General features: G+C 35.7%; 1 pseudogene; it reads right to left on the bottom strand.

The window, feature by feature from the left end:
- Positions 1–203: 203 nt before the first annotated feature.
- LOC145713709 (large ribosomal subunit protein eL18-like) overlaps positions 204–17,580 on the bottom strand; it is a 60,030-nt pseudogene continuing 42,653 nt past the window's right edge.

Raw genomic sequence — 17,580 nt, 5'->3', positions numbered from 1 at the left:
ACACTGTACAAAGTTGTTACAATATTGTTGACTATATCCCTTATGTTCTACATTACATCCCCATATCTGATTTATTTCATAACTGGAAGATTGTACCTCTTAATCCCTTTCTTTACCCAACCCCTCACTTCCCTGTGGCAACTATCAGTTTGCTCTCTCCTTTTTTTTTTTTTTTCAACATCCAAAATCTTTTTAATAACAAGTCAAGATCTGGGGTTCATTTTTGTAGCCCTGCTGGCCCTGTGGCCTCTGGTGTGCTCAAACTTCCAGCCCTCTGGCCGCACGTAGGGTTTGGTGTGGCTGTGCAGGTTTCCTGAGGCTTTGCCAAACCACTCGGCCCTTGCGTGGACCAGAGAGCAAGACTGTGCCACACAGCCCTTGGGGGAGTCCAGGGCCAACAAACTGGTCAAAGGTGAGGATCTTGCCTCCAGCTTTGAGGATGTGGATCCGGGCATGGCGGCTCACCGGCAGCACGTACACCTTCAGTTTGGGCACCTCCTGGACATGCACATCCTTGCAACCACAGTTGTTTTGTCTTCACAGCCAGGCAGCTTCATCTTCAGGATTATCCCGTAAAGGGACAGAAGTGGCCAGCTGGTGTGACTCATGAACAACCTCTTCAACACAACTTAGTTAAAGGTGGAGTTGGTTGGTCTGGACAGAAACCTGTACAGCTTGACCACAGTCTCATAGAAGTCCTCGATCTGGGGCTCCTTGCGCGGAAACCTTTGGGTCCTTGTTTTGGCGGATGTCAACTCCCACTATGGCGCCTCCTGCTCAACAGTTCCTGAAAGAGAGAAGCATTTTGTTCTCTTTCAGAGTTGCATTTTAACGGTAACATAGAACCATGGAATAAATAAAAGACTAAATCTAAAATTAGGTTAGACATATTCATTTGTGTTCACTAGTCTGTAGTTCCTATCTCAGAAAGCTTTCTTGAGTACTAAGTAACTTAATACATAATCGACAATTAGAACAGTGTCTAACATATAGCAAGTGCTCAATTAATATTGGCTATTATTATTCAAAAGATTTTTGGTCTCTCTATATTAGCAAAAATTACTAATGGCTCCGATAAGCAGATGACATTACATTTCTCCTGGTTTCTCTCATTAAAGCAGCAAAGTTGAATATTAATGAGTATAGAGAATTATGTTGTCATGCATGTTAGTCTGGAAAATATAAATTCATCTCATAAAAAAGTCAAAGGATCAAAGAAGGTTTTTACTGTTAATTGGAAACAAAGTCTCATTGGTGTCCTGATTTAAAGGGCACTCAATTATGATTAGCTAATAAAAAAAGAATAAAGAAATAAAGAAAAATAGTTAAGGTTAAAGTGAAGTTATTATTAGCCCTTAGTTCACTAAAATCTTTTCCTCATAGCCCTTGGCACCAAATAAAATTAAATATAGAAAAGTTTCATAATTCACGATGACATTCTCAGTGTTAAGACATTTTTAGATAAAAAATGCATTACTGAAAGCATACTTGAAAATTATTAGATGCAATATTTTTATAGCCAAAAGCACTTAAATTTTAAGAATTGAACAACTGGAGGACTGGATACTATTTATGGATTTAGATTTAGTCACTTTCATAAGTTAAAATTCTTTCTGTAAGCCACCTGTTCTTTCTCTCTCTTTAGAAATGGATTTGTTAAAAATATCTCAGGATTCTGACTATTCTCTAGTCTAAGGAAACCACATCAAGAGCAAAGTAGGATATTTTTCTTAATTATTGGTAAAGACTTTGGACAGGTTCATGGACAGACAGTTCACTAATTTGTTACACTCTTCTAGTAACATTTGAAAAAATCATCTGAAAAATCTCAGAATAGACACTGCCTAAAATAAAACCAAGCAACTGACCTAAGTTCAATGAAGTACTGAGAATATATACTACCTTAAACTTTAGCTTAATGAGTCCCTTAATTAGGGAGGACATAATCTAAGGTGCTAAAAAGTCATGTGGCTGAGTATTTGAATTATTGTATGTTTACATCAATTGAACTAGAAGCTATAATTATCAATTAGGGAAAGCCTGAATTAAAAGTTCTTCTAAGGAAGTATTAATGACATGCTTTCTTTATGTGCTTTAGACACATTTATTCACACACAGTTATTCATTTCCAGAAATAAGAAACTGAGTAAACGAACCACTAAAAAAGATAATTGTTTAAAAATGTAGTATTGTCCAAAAACAACAAATAACAGTCTCTGCTTACATACAGTCTTTCTCCACACAGTATATTTCGTTTTAAGTACATCTAATATATTTTGAAGTGTAACCTTTTATTTAGTCCATTATTGTAATTTACCATTAAAATAAAACTCTGAAAATGATGTTTACAAAGAATCATAAAGTACATGGGAAAATGCATAAGAGATGCAATGTATGAGGAAAAAAGGAAAGTGACATACAGCTGTATATAGAATATTAGCTGTAAACCTTGCTGTTTTCTCAATTTTTTACAATAAGCATATATTATTTTTAAAGTCAGAAAGCATATTTATTCAATGGAATTCTAGTCAATAACCAAATTATGGTTGGATAATTACAACACCCAACCAGTTTGTTTGTCTAATGATTCTACGAAAGTATAATTTATCATTTCAGCATTTCATATCATGGAACCCAACTTAGAAAATAATTCATTACCTACTCTTTTATATATTGATGATGATAATCAAGGCAGAAGCCCTTTATAAAATACATTTTTAGCCTTTAGCATGACAGGTTAAACAGAAGGAAGACTTTTTTTGCTTTGTAGAGTTATTAGCTGAAACCATCAACAGTTATAAATAAGCAAGCAACATCTTGTCAAGCTGCCCATGACCTTGATATGTTATCACATACCGAACATTGACTGGGTTTACAAAGATATACCTTAAACGTTCTGCTTCCCATTGACTAAAATATATTCATTGTGCATTTCATTCTACTTCACAATTTTTGAAAATCCAGTTTAATGGCTTTTTTCTTACATTATAATATTTAGTTATAATTTTTTCCTATATTATAAAACCTTACATAATATAGGGTTTATTTAACTCTTTATTCCTCCTTCTGGATGAGCTCTGCTGGCATTTTATTACTCTTTCACCAGGGCCATGTCTAGCTTTTTTCTATATATCTCACAGGTAAAACAAAAGTTCTATTTAAGAAAAAAAAAAAAAAAAAGACTGGCTTGCGCAGTTGTGGGATTTTATTGATTGATTGATAAGAAAATCTATCTGGGGATTGCCTTGAAAAGTCAGAAGTTTCAGTATGGATTTAGACATCCTAAACTCCATTTTCAAGACAACACCTTGCAAACAATCAGTAGAATCAAGTAAATCATTATGAAAATTATAGTAATTGTGTTTTCCAGGCCTGGGTGTTTTCTTTTAATGAATTATGAGAGCAAAGCCTATTACATTATTAACCAGGAAAATAATTAAACAGTATTTTTTAAGAAGAGAAAATAGAAATCAAACCAATTTTAAGAGCACATCAATAAAAAGAACAGAGTTTGGAGCAATACATTACAAATGAACAGAATTTAGGATGTTTGTAGTTCTTTTTTGATTTAAACAGGCATTAGTTTACTTTCTAAATCCAATTTGTATTTACATACATTCACCAGAATTGTAAAATATGAAAAAGTGAAACTAGAATTTTGCATATATAAAGACACTTTTCAGATTATGATTCCAAGAAGGCGGTAGAGTGGGTATAACCCTCTTGGAAAACTGTACTAACAATTTAGTAATTTGAGTAGACCCTGGCCTCAACAAACATGAAGTTAATGATTCTGCACACTCATTTATCACTTACTGAAGTTCTCTTTTAATGACATTTATGTGATTCCTAGGTATAAATTAGTTTTCTTATTTTTAGTTTTTAATAGATATTTCTCTGATATCTGATATTTAGCACTTTATGTATCATATTTTCAGCTCTAATTGCATTTACCAGTATACTAAAATTACACTGTCTTTGAATAAAAATACTATGTGAAAAATATGTGCTACAACAATAACTATGACTTCAGAGAAAAATATGTACTACAACAATAATTGTGACTTCAGAGAAGTTAATCTTAGGGAGATGGCAGATGGTCTCCCTTCAATAATCCTTTAAGAACTCCAGGTGGGACCACATGTAGGTGTGATGAAAAAATCAATAAAAGTTCACTGTTAAGTATCTCATGTGTTCAATTCTATCTTGGGACATAAGAGGGGTAAGACCAGAGTGGAGTGGATATTGAAAACTCAGGAAACTGTCAATGTCCTCAAGATATTTACAATAGACTTGGATAAAATAGTTAATGAATGATATAAGAACCAAATTCAGTGATCAATTGTGAGGTACAGAGATTGATATATCATGAAGCTAATAAAATGTAAGCTTCAGAGACAGTTACTAGAATGGATGCTTTACAAGGTCCTGGGGGGGATAGTTTGCCAGGGCTGCTATAGCAAAATACCACAGACTGATAACCTAAACAAAAGAAATGTATTTTCTTAGAATTCTGGAGGATAGAAGTCTGAAATCAAAGTGTCATCAGGTCTGGTTTCTTCTTCTCTTTTTTTTTAAGTACCATTTTTCTCTTTTCTTATTTATTTATTTATCTATCTATCTATTTATTTATTTATTTTTGAGGGAGATGGTAAAAGGAGAGGGAGAGAGAGAATCTCAAGCGGGCTCCACACCCAGCGCTGAGTCCAAAGCAGGGCTCAATCTCGCGACCGTGAGATAAGGATCTGAGCCAATATCAAAAGTCAGATGCTTAAACTGACTGAACCACCCAAACGCCCTAGGTCTGGTTTCTTCTGAGGCAGCTCTCCTTGTAGATAACCATCTTCTCCCTGTGTTTTCATATAGCATGTGTCTTTGTCCTAATCTCTTCTTTTTACAAAGATTCCAACCATATAGCCTCATTTTTACTTCATAATTTATTTAAAGACCTTATCTCTAAATACAGTCAGACACACTTCAGCCCATAATACTATGCCCTCTGGCCACCCACATTTATGTCCTTACCACATGCAATTTATATTCACCCCATCCCAAGAGCTACAAAAGTCTGAACCTATTCCAATATCAATTCTAATTCCAGTCTTATCTAAATCTCATCTAATTCAGATATGGCTTAGACTCCAGGTTTGATGCATTCTGAGGCTAAGTCCTCTCCAGCTGTGAAGCTGTGAAGTCAAACAAATTATCTGCTTCCACAATACATTAGTGGGACAGGCATAGGATAGACACTCCCATTCCAAAAGGAAGAAATTGAAAACAAGAAAAGGATTATGAGTTACCAGCGAGTCCAAAACCTAGCAGGTTAATGCCATTAGATTTTAATAATTATTATTCAGGATTAATCCTCTTTAGTTTTGATGCTCTCCCTCCTGCTCCAGCAGTGTGACAGTCACACTCCCTTGGCTCTGTTTGCCTGACTCTTCTGGAATGGGGAAGAAGAAGGCTCTGTCCTCAGGCTTGTGTCTCCAGGGCCCATGGTAGCAGAGGCAGCTCTACTGACCTTGAACTTTCAGGGTAATTCTTCCCTTTACTTGAAACATAAAGCTTGTTTGCAGACAGATAGCTCTATTGGACCATCTTGTGGAATTCCAGAAGTCAGACAGCCTTCTTTCATCTGTGGTATCACTGAAGTCCAAAATCAACTCTGGGACAGCTTGATTCCAGACTTCTGGTTATGAAATATAATTAAATATTGCTATTTATTTACTTCTGGTCAGAGATTTTTTTTGTTCCCAACTAAATGATAAGTGATGAAATGTGGAACGAAGAAAGGAGCAAGCTCCCTTATCAGCTATCATATTAGCAAATACTTTCTCTAGAAGGGTTAAGCATGTTTGTTGGTATAGAATTGTAAATAATGAGTTTTGGTTGAAATGAAAATTTCGGCTCTTTGGTACCCTCACTTGAAAGTTGTGCAGTCTCCATTGGTATTCTCCTCAAGGTTCATGCCATGCAGCTGTCTAATAGGGAAAAGCATTTTAAAATGATTTCTTTCTGATACTTACAGAACAGAACCCTTGTATTAGTATCTTTGTATGAGTTCTAATTTTCCATTTCACAGCAGCCAGTTTTATGTCATGTGGGGAACAAATTCAGGGTCATTCTTTTTAAATTTGAGACAGTTATCTGTACTGTTTAAGTAAAATGTAAACTGTGTGGGTGCTTTAGAGTGGTTGTCAATATTGACTAAATTGACAGAACAATTACTCAACTTTCTATTTCATTTGCCTTTGTACACATAGCCACAACTCAACTGGCTCAGTTAACTTACTCGGAGGAATTCATTTTCTATGAAAAGCTAAATTCTAACATGATACAATTTAATAATAGAGTGGAAATCTTGAGAGTGGGCAAACTTTCGAAGTAAGAATAACATTAAATTTGGTACTCAGATACTTGAGGGCAATTGTGGGTTAGGTTCATTTTAACAATTTCAATGACTCAGGCAGATTTATTCATTCAACAAACTTTCACTGAGACTTCCTATGTGCTTTTCACAGTGTTACATCTAGGGACACAATTTAAAATGTCAAGTCTCAGCCTTCAACAAATTCACAATCCACTGGGAAAATTAGACAAGAAGAGATAATTATGCACAGTATTGTAAGTGCAGTCAGTAGTAGGGTTGTAGAAAATAGTGTTTCAAGAAAATTAATGTGGTTGCATTATGTAAAGTGCACTTGAGTTAAGGATATCAAATTAGTAGTATAAAGTAGGTACTATTACTGTTCCTATTCTCTAAATAAGGAAACTTCAGAGAGATTCAGTAATAGTCTGGGATCACCAGATTATTCATTACTGTGTTCATTCATCAGAAACTTCTCTATGAGCCATGAATAGAGCAGCAATCAAGACAGACTGGACCCTGCCTTAAGGATCTTATAAGAGACCCAGGAGTGCTGTGGTAATTCAGAGAAAGAGATAATAGTACTGTATTTAGAATTGTAGTGGGGGCAATGGACATAAATACTAAAATTATACATTAAAAGGGCTCCTGGGTGGCTCAATCAGTTAAGTGTCCAACTTCAGCTCAGGTCATGATTTTGCAGTTGGCAAGTTGGAGCCCTAGTCGGGCTGTGTGCTGACAGCTCAGAGCCTGGACCCTGCTTCCTGTGTCTCCCTCTCTCTCTGCCTCTCCCTGGCTTGTGCTCTGTCCTTCTTTTTCTCTCTTAAAAATAAATATTTAAAAAAAATAATAATAACATTAAATTAAACATTAAAGAACAGAGCTGAGAGTCAAGCTGGGTTTATCCCACTTTTCTATAAAAGGTAGCTCTCCTACATTCTGGCAGCGAGTTTATGGTCAGTGAGAAGGGCTTTGTTGATGCTTATATATATATGGGACTGCAGGACTCATTGAGTTATATTGTCTGAGTGGGCATTTACTTTAAAATACTTTAGGACTGCGGCGCCTGGGTGGTTCAGTTGGTTGAGTGCTGACTTCGCTCAGGTCATGATCTCGGGGTTTGTGAGTTCGAGCCACATTGGGCTTCCTGCTGTTAGCGCATAGCCCACTTTGGATCCTCTGTACCCCTCTCTTTCTCTGCCCCTCCCCAGCTCACTCTCTCTCTCTCTCACTCAAAAATAAATAAAACTTTAAAATACTTTAGGACTGTATAAGCAGTATGAGATGAGTAAGAGAAAAAATAATTCTAATTAAATTCCTAGGGGTGACTAATTACCATTTGAAGAGTTTTTATCTATAGCAACACTTGGAGGCTAGATAATTAACAGGTGAAGTATCTTAAATGAAACCATCACCTTAGGATTTTCTGATTTGTACAAGTAATGTTAAAAATAATTTTGATTGGAAAACATATCAGTGCTAAGATATTTGATTGGTTTGGAATAGTGCGAGAAGATTAACCTCCTTCATATGAGTGAGATGTTGAAAAATTGGCAAGCCCAAAAGTATGTTCCATGCACAACACATCTGTAGCTTATTGACCCTGCATCTCCACTTTACTGAAAATTTTACCACCTAGTATGACTACAAGGCTTCCACATCCTGCCATGTAGGGTGGAAGAATGCAACTGCATTTGTTTCAGAGTGAGCCTTTCACACAAGGTGGATCTGAGGATACAGAAAAGAACTTTAAAAAAATTGATAAATAGGTTGCTAAGAAATATTAGTACCTTAGGTGGAATTTGGTCTGAGAATTGCTTTCTCCTGGTAGTAGGCTTCAGGGTTGAAGATAGGTAGCCTCTATTTATTTTCTAATTGTTGGAGGCTGCTGATATTTACCAGAAGAACCTGACATTCACAGAGTTGCCAAAAGAGCTTAGGTCTATTTGTTACAAAGGGTAATTCATTTCCAAAGGGGAACTAGGATCAATAGTTCCCCAAATATCAAACTATCCATGATTAGAATATTGGGGATCAGTGGGAGGAAAAGAATTGATGGTGTTGAGGGTAGCTTAGTAGGCTTGCTAATTTCTATAGGTTCTATCCTCTGGGTTAAGACAGAGCAACAGTACATTGCCTTTTCTCCTGAATGCTTCATAAACATAGTGAAGGTTCATTATTTCAATTCAACTAATACTCATTCTATTTCCTACTCAGGGCATTTGGTCATTAACCTAAATATTATTCAACACTGATTGCATGTTGAAATTGAGTGATATGGACCTCTAACTTCTAATTGGTTGTAGATTTTAATTAATACTTTTCATAGCATTGCAAATTTTACTTTTAGTTTTACAATGGTTTCTAGATCTCTCTCTCCCATCATTTGTCTTGCAATTTAACCTTTTCTTTCTATATTGCAATTCTGGCAATTGTATAATCCTAAATCTCAAGCTAATAATTAACTGTTACATTGTTCAATCTAAATATTTATTCTTTTATCCAGGAAGCTACCTTTCTTCTCAGCTTATGGAAGGGGTAGCCCTTAGATAGAGGGCTTTAGCACTCTCCTTTTAATTCTTATTATCTTAAATCTTTCATTCATGGCAATTATGATCGCCTCAACACAAAAGAAGTCTTCTCTCATTCTTTGGCTCTGTAATATCCTATTTAGTAATAGGATATATCCTATTTCCCCTACCTTTCTATAGCTCATATTCTTCTCCCTCTCTGTGAATGTTTTCCTTGGCCATCTTCTGGTCTCATGTTTTGTAACTCTGCTGAACTACTCCCTCTTTAGGCCAGTCTCATCACTTTTTGTAGTTTCATCAAAGAGATTCATAAAGTAAATAGGTAGCACATAATGATTAGTTGAATGCTGGGAGCTGTAGGGGAGGAAAAATAATTTCCCCTCTACCTTTCTAAGCTTTTGGCTGAGACTTCATGTAATAAAAGATGAAGAAGAAAAAGAAATGGAAGTTTAATAGTATGTATACCTCATCTATAAATGGAAGATACTCAGGAAAACTGAGTAATTCCCTGAAACAGCCCAAGCTGCCACCTTAAATACCATCTCCAGCTAAAGACAAAAGAAGATGTTGGGAGGTGGGGAAGACAGTTATGGGAGGTTATCAGGAAAAGCACAGTAAACAAGAGTATAATTGTTATACAGATTTAGGTCATTACTTTCTCCATTGATAAGTTTCTAGAGATTAAACATTATTCTCTTTCTGTTATAGAGAGGGAGACACCCTTGCAAATGAAGATTTTTCTTATACATCTGACCCTCGAAAAACAAAGGTTTGAACTGCATGGGTCCACTTATACGTGGATTGTTTAAAGTAGTGTTGTAAATGCATTTTGTCTTCCTAATGACTTTCTTAACACTTTTTTTCCTCTAGCTTACTTTATTATAAGAGTACAGTACATAATACATATACAAAACATGTGTTAATTGACTGCTTATGTTATTGGTAAGTCTTCAGTCAATAGTAGGCCACAGTAGTTAAGTTTTTGAGGAGTCAAAAGTTATACATGGAGTTTTTTAAAGTTTATTTTGAGAGAGAGAGAGAGAGAGAGAGAGAGAGAGAGAGAGAATGAGAGGGTATGACTAGGGCAGGGGCAGAGAGAGAGGGAGTTAGAGAATTCCAAGCAGGCTTCTCACTGTCAGTGCAGAGCCCAATGCGGGGTGGAACCCATGAACCGTGAGATCATGGACTGAGCCGAATTCAAGAGTTGGAAGCTCAACTGACAAGCCACCCAGGTGCCCCTATACAGGGATTTTTGACTGCAGGTTGGTACCCTTAACTTCTGCATTGTTCAAAGGTCAACTATAAATGCAAATGTTCCTTACAAAAAGGTAACTTCTACTTGGTTTTTGGAGTTTCTTAATAATAACCAGCTAAGATAATACTCATAACAATGAGGCATATTTGGGAGTGGCAAATTCTATTCTCCTTCAGAGCCACATTGAAAGAGGAATTAGATATAGTGCTTAGGCTTCAAATCTGATATTCCTTTTTAAAAATTTTTTTAATGTTTATTTATTTTTAAGAGAGAGAGAGACGGAGTGTGAGCTGGGGAGGGGCAGAGAGAGAGGGAGACACAGAATCTGAAGCAGACTCCAGGCTCCGAGCTGTCAGCACAGAGTCTGATGTGGGGCTCAACTGACAAACTGCAAGATCATGACCTGAGCCGAAGTCGGACTCTTAACAGACTGAACCACCCAGGTGCCCCCAAATCTGATATTCCTGAAACATATTAGTACCATCAATAAAATGGAAACTATAACAATTAACACCGCTCAAATACAAAATATTATAAGAGAATATTATGAAAAAGTATATGGTAATAAATGGGACATCCTAAAAGAAATGGATAAATTCCTAGAATCATACAGTCTTCCAAAATTGAATCAGGAAGAAATAGAAAATCTGAATAGACTGATTACTAGTAACAAGATTGAATCAGTAATTTAAAAACTCACAAGAAATGAAAGTCTAGAACCAGAAGCCTCTACAGGTGAATTCTACCAAACATTTAAAGAAGAGTTAATATGTAATCTTCTCAATTCCAAAAAAAAAAAAAACAAAAGACAAAACAGAATAAGAAAGAAAACTTCCAAATGTTTCCTATGAGGCCAGCATTATCCTGATACCATAACAAGGCAGACACTACAAAAAAAGAAAACTACAAGCCACTATGCCTGATGAACACAGATGCAAAAATTTTGAACAAATAAATCAAGTGGGATTTACTCCCAGGGATGCATGGAAGTTCAATACCCTCATATCAATCAATGTGATACATAACATTAACAATATGAAAGATAAAAATTATATGATCATCTAAGTAGATGCAGAAAAAATATTTGACAAAATTCAACATCAATTTATGGTAAAAATTCTGAACAAGGTGGATTTAGAGGGAACATATCTCAACATAAAAAAGTCCCTATATGAAAAGCCCACAACTAACACTATATGCAATGGTGAAAAACTGAAAACTTTTCCTTTAAGATCAAGAACAACAAGGATATCCCCTGTCACCACTTTTATTCAACATAATACTGGAAGTCTCAGCTGCAACCAGCAGACAAAAAATAAATTAATTAATTAAAAAAAATAAAAAGCATTGAAATTGGTAAGGAAGAAGTAAAACTGTCACTATTTACAGATGACAGAGATGACATGACACTATTTTTTGAAAACTTAAAGATCCTACCAAAAAACTATTAGAATTAATAAATGGATTCAGTAAAGTCACAGGATACAAAATTACACAGAAATTGGTTCGATTTATATATGCTAATAATGAAGTAGCAGAAAGAGAAATTAAGAAAACAATCCATTTATGATAGCACCAAAAATAATAAAACACCTATGAATAAATTTAACCAAGGAGGTAAAAGTCTTGTACTCTGAAAACTGTAAAACATCGATGAAAGAAATTGAAGGCAACACAAACAAATGGAAGGATATAACATGTTCATGGATTGGAAGAATTAATATTATTAAAAAGTCCATACTATCAAAAGAAATCTAAATATTCAATTCAATCACTACTAAAATATCAATAGTATTTTTCACATAACTAGAACAAATAATCCTAAAATTTGTATGGAACCATAAAAGACCCTGAATTAAAGACCAAAGCAATCTTAAGAAAAAAGAACAAAACTGGAGGTATCACAATCCTAGATTTCAAGATATAGGACAAACTGTAGTAATCAAAAACAGTCTGGTACTGGCACAAAAACAGACACATAGATCAGTAAAATAGAATAGAGAATCCAGAAATAAACCCATGATTAATCAATCTTCAACAAAGGAGGCAAGAATATGCAATGGGAAAAAGACAGTCTCTTCAAAAAATGGTGTTGGGAAAACTGGACAACAACATTCAAATGAATGTAATTAAACCACTTTCTCATACCACACACAAAAGTAAACTCGGAATGGATTAAGGACCTAAGTGTGAGACCTGAAATCATAAAAATCCCAGACAGTAACTTCTCTGACATTGGCTGGAGAAACTTTTTTTTTTCTAGATAGGTCTCCTGAGTCAAGGGAAACAAAAGCAAAAATAAACTATTTGGACTTCATCAAAATAAAATCTTGTGCTCAGTGAAGGAAACAATCAACAAAACTAAGAGGCAACATATGGAATGGGAGAAGATATTTGCAAATGACATATCTTATAAAGGGTTAGTTTCCAAAACATATAAAGAACTTATGAAACTCAACACCTAAAAAAAACAACAACATAATCCAATTAAGAATAGGCAGAAGAGGGGCGCCTGGGTGGCTTGGTTGGTTGAGCGGCCGACTTCGGCTCAGGTCATGATCTCACGGTCCGTGAGTTCGAGCCCCGCGTCAGGCTCTGTGCTGACAGCTCAGAGCCTGGAGCCTGTTTCCGATTCTGTGTCTCCCTCTCTCTCTGCCCCTCCCCTGTTCATGCTCTGTCTCTCTCTGTCTCAAAAATAAATAAACGTTAAAAAAAAAATTAAAAAAAAAAAAAAAGAATAGGCAGAAGATATGAACAGACAGTTCTCCAAAGAAGGCATACAGAAGGCCAACAGACACATGAAAAGAAAGATTCTCAACATCACTCATCATCAGGGAAATGCAAATCAAAACTGCAATGAAATATCACCTCACACCTGTCAGAATGACTAAAATCAACAACATAAGAAACAGCAGGTATTGGTGAGGATGCAAGTGCAAAGGAACACTTGTGCCCTGCTGGTGGGAATGCAAACTGCTGCAGCCACTCTGGAAAACAATATGGAGGTTCCTCAAAAAGTTAAAAATAGAACTACCTTCCTACAACTCAGCAATTACATTACTGGGTATTTACTCAAAGAATGTAAGAACAGTAATCCAAAGGGATACATGCACCCCTATGTTTATAGTAGCATTATTTATAATAGCAAAGATATGGAAGCAGCCCAAGTGTCTATATACTGATGAATGGATAAAGAAGATGTGATATCTATATCTATATATCTATATCTATATCTATTTATCATATCTATAGATATGATATATATAGATATGATAAATAGATATAGATATAGATGAATAGTATTCAGCCATAAAAAAGAATGAAATCTTGCCATTTGCAATGACATGGATGGAACTAGAGAGTATTATGATAAGTGAAATAAGTCAGTCAGAAGACAAATATCATATGATTTCACTCACATGTGGAATTTAAGAAACAAAACAAACAAGCAATGCGGTTGGGGGGGGTGCGGCGGGAAGTGACAAACCAAGAAACAGACTCTTAATTGTAGAGAACAAACTGATGGTTACCAGAGGGGACATTGGCAGGGGGAATGGGTTAAATAGGTGGTGAGGATCAAAGAGTGCATGTATTGTGATGAGCACTGGGTGATGTATGAAATTATTGAATCATTATGTTGTACAACTGAAATTAATATAACACTGTATGTTAAGTAACTGGAATTAAAATAAAAACTTAAAAAAAAAAACAAATAACCTAATTAAAAAATGGGCAGAGAACCTGAATAGACAAATTGCATATGATTTCATTTATGTGTGCAGTGTAAAAAACAAAACAAATGAACAACTCCTCCTTCACCCCAAAGAACAGACTCAAATAAACAGAAGAAAATACGAGAGAATAAACTGGTGGTTGCCAGAGGGGAGGGAGGAGGGGGATGGGGGAAATAGGTGGGAAAAAAGGCAATTAGAAGAGCTGGTATAGTAGGGAACCAGAGTAAATGGATAATTTCGTAGATGATATTTGATAGTTATTGGAATAGAAGTGAAAACAAACTTCCTGCATGATATTTGATAGTTATTGGAATAGAAGTGAAAACAAACTTCCTGCAGGCATACAGCTTAACAGGATCAAGAAGCAAGGATGTCAATATCAACATCACTGCTCAGGGAAATTCTTGCCTAGGAAGCTAAGGTTGAAAAAAATTTATTGTTTGTTTCAGGAACTTTCTGAGAAGTTATCTATCTAAAGAGTAAGCTGGCTCAGCTAGTTGCCCTTCTCAAGACAAGATGTTACTCATCAGGGTAAATATCCCCATTCTCAGATTGCTAGATCACTCAGTGAGAAAATTGCTCACTTAATCAAATGATTACTCAACAAGACTTACTTTAAAACTCTTGCCTTGCTGGGGCACCTGGGTGGCTCAGTCGGTTAAGCGTCCGATTTCGGCTCAGTTCATGATCTCACGGTTCATGAGTTCCATGCTGATGCCTCGGAGCCTGTTTCAGATTCCATGTCTCCCTCTCTCTGCCCCTCCCCTGCTCATGCTCTGTCTCTAAAAAATAAATAAATGTTTAAAAAAAAAAAACTCTTGCCTTGATGTATACACCAATATATACATTTAAAAATCTATATCACAAATTTTGTTCAATTCTAATCAGGTCCCTACTTTGAAAGAGGTACCTTAAACCAAACCCTCAAATTTTATAAACATCTGCCTTTGCCTTCCCCTTCCAAGATACTACTAAGACCTTGCGAAGGTAGTATTTCCACTTATTACAACAAGTAACACATTCTGCTTTGTTTCACTAACAGATTTTTGTTGGTGGTATTTTTTTAAGTTTATGTATTTATTTGAGAGAGAGTGAGAGAGCAAGCAAGGGAGCAGCAGAGAGAGAGGGAGAGAGAGAGAGAGAGAGAGAGAGAGAATACCAAGCAAGTTCTGCACTGTTAGCCACCCCCATTGGTGGTCTTTTTTTGAGTCAGCAGTCATAGATGTGATAGTTAAAATAATGAGAATAAGGGGCTTCTGGATGGCTCAGTCGGTTAAAGCTGCTGACTTCAGCTCTGTCATGATCTCATGGTTGGTGAGTTCTTGCCCTGCGTTGGGCTCTGTGCTGACAGCACAGAACCTGGAGCCTCCTTTGAGTTCTGTGTCTCCCTCTCTCTCTGCCCCTCCCTCACTCACACTCTGTTTCTCTCTCTCTCTCTCTCAAAAATAAATAAACGTTAAATTTTTTAAAAAAAATAAAATAATGAGAGTAAATGAAATTTTTAATGAATATACATGGCATGAGACTAGAAAAGGGCCAAGGAGAACGTTCAGAGAGTGAGAGGACGAAGATGAGCTAGAGAAGACCACACATAACTACAAGAAATATGATTGTGTCATCTATCAGATCCAAGCAAGGAGAGGGTACTTCTTTCTTGATGGGTTGATCATAAGTGTCATGTATTAAAAGTTTAGAATAGTAAGGATTAACAGGAGACTTACAAAATTGTAAGGTTTTCCTAGAAAACCTCAAATAGAACAGCTAGGCATGGAATGAATATATGGTTATTAGATGTGATCAATGGGTCTATACTAAATCTAAATGAATTTGAGAAAAGAAAGTGAAAATATGCTACCATAGATGAACGGAGCCCCCAAATCAAATTTGGCTTAGTGAAGCTTCCAGTCGAATGGAGCATTCATGATATTAGAGAAATGATATAATGGTTTGAATTATTTTGCCCAGAGTTCAGCAAACCTTTCTGTAAAGGGCTTCCCTATCTCTGTTGCAACTTCTGTTATCATTGTAAAGTCAAGGAAGCAGCAAATACATAAACATTTGGGAGTGAGTGGATGTGTTCCAAAAAAATTTTATTCACAAAATGAGATTGCATGGTGGATTTGGTTCATGGGCTGCAGTTTGAAGACCCCTGATTTATACTAAGGAAATGTTATGAAACAAAAGAAGTATTTGGCAAGCCAAAATATATACACTATTTGTAGACATTAAATAAATGCACTAGAATTGAGCAACTAACTACTGAAAATGTTTATGAAGAGTACCTGAAATTCAGTGTCTGAAGGCAATTTTTTATTTCTCTCAAAAAAAAAATTGTAAGGCTGAGGCTGGTATCTGAACTGCATGCATTTTGATTGCCATATCGGATCATCCTACACTGAAATAAGTAAGATGTGTAACACCATATTTTGCATTAAATGTATGCTACCCAATTAACAGTCTTTGTCAATTTAGAATTTTAATCAATGCATGCTGCTTTGCTATTCAAATCTTTTAAAAATTAGAATAGAAAAAGTTAAGGTAATTACTACAAATTAACAAGATACTTAGATTAATCCAGTGAACACTTGTAAATTCACGTTCAGACTTAAATAATATTAATCCCCAAAAGAAGTTTAGATAGCATTACTATTCTAAAAAGGGAGGTAAATGGGGGGAAAAGGAGATTGCAGTGGGTGTTCCTTGTACAGCTCAACTATAGAATTAACAATTTACTTTGTAATGAATTTTAATTTTTATAATATATGAACTATGCAAGTTTCATAAACTAGGTGCTTGCAAATAATGTGGTTGCGATATCAATATTAATGTCAAAGCAGAATTAAATAAAGATACTTAGTAGTAAAATCATAAAAAGTGCTGTCAGGACGACTTTCTCATTTAATTATGAAAGTGCACTATTACAACTTTGTGCATGCCTTTGATTTACTGCAGATCACACTGTTTTGATTATTTAATCACCTGCTGGTATTTCTTATACTTTATTTTAACTTTGGATTAGGAAAAACCCCCAAATTTAAAATATATTACATTGCAAAATATAGGCTAAGTGCTTTACATTGCAACACCACATTTAGTCCTTACACCAAATCCTGTGAGGTAAGGACTATTATTATCCCCATGCTACAGATAAGGAAAGTAAAGCACAAAAAAATTATGTAACTTTCTAGTAGTAATAGAACTCTTAAGTGGCAGAACAGAAACTTGACCAATTTCTATTTGTCTCAAGATCCCAATCTTTTAAGTGCCCTAATGTATCACCTCTAAAATTTTTTTTAACATTTATTCATTTTTGAGAGACAGAGAGACAGAGCATGAGTGGGGAAGGGGCAGAGAGAGGGAGACAGAATCGGAAGCAGGCTTCAGGCTCTGAAGTTGTCAGCACAGAACCAGACACAGGGCTTGAATGCACGAACTGCGAGATCATGACCTGAGCTGAAGTCGGACACTCAACCGACTGAGCCACCCAGGCGCCCCAATATATTACCTTTAAATAAGACTAATTGGAGGTGGGTGTGGGGAGTGCAGCCATACAGCTAGTTAATGAAGTATTCATCACATGCCAGGTTTTAGTGCTGTACTGGATACGACAGGAAATTCTCATTTGATAACAATTAAAATATTATGTAATATGTATACCCTGTGTACTATGAGACCCTTTTGTAAGTATAGTTA

Source organism: Panthera onca, chromosome X (assembly GCF_046562875.1).
Source record: "Panthera onca isolate mPanOnc1 chromosome X, mPanOnc1 haplotype 2, whole genome shotgun sequence".
In the NCBI taxonomy this organism is placed as follows: domain Eukaryota; kingdom Metazoa; phylum Chordata; class Mammalia; order Carnivora; family Felidae; genus Panthera; species Panthera onca.
This window is presented reverse-complemented; position numbering and strand designations above follow the sequence as displayed.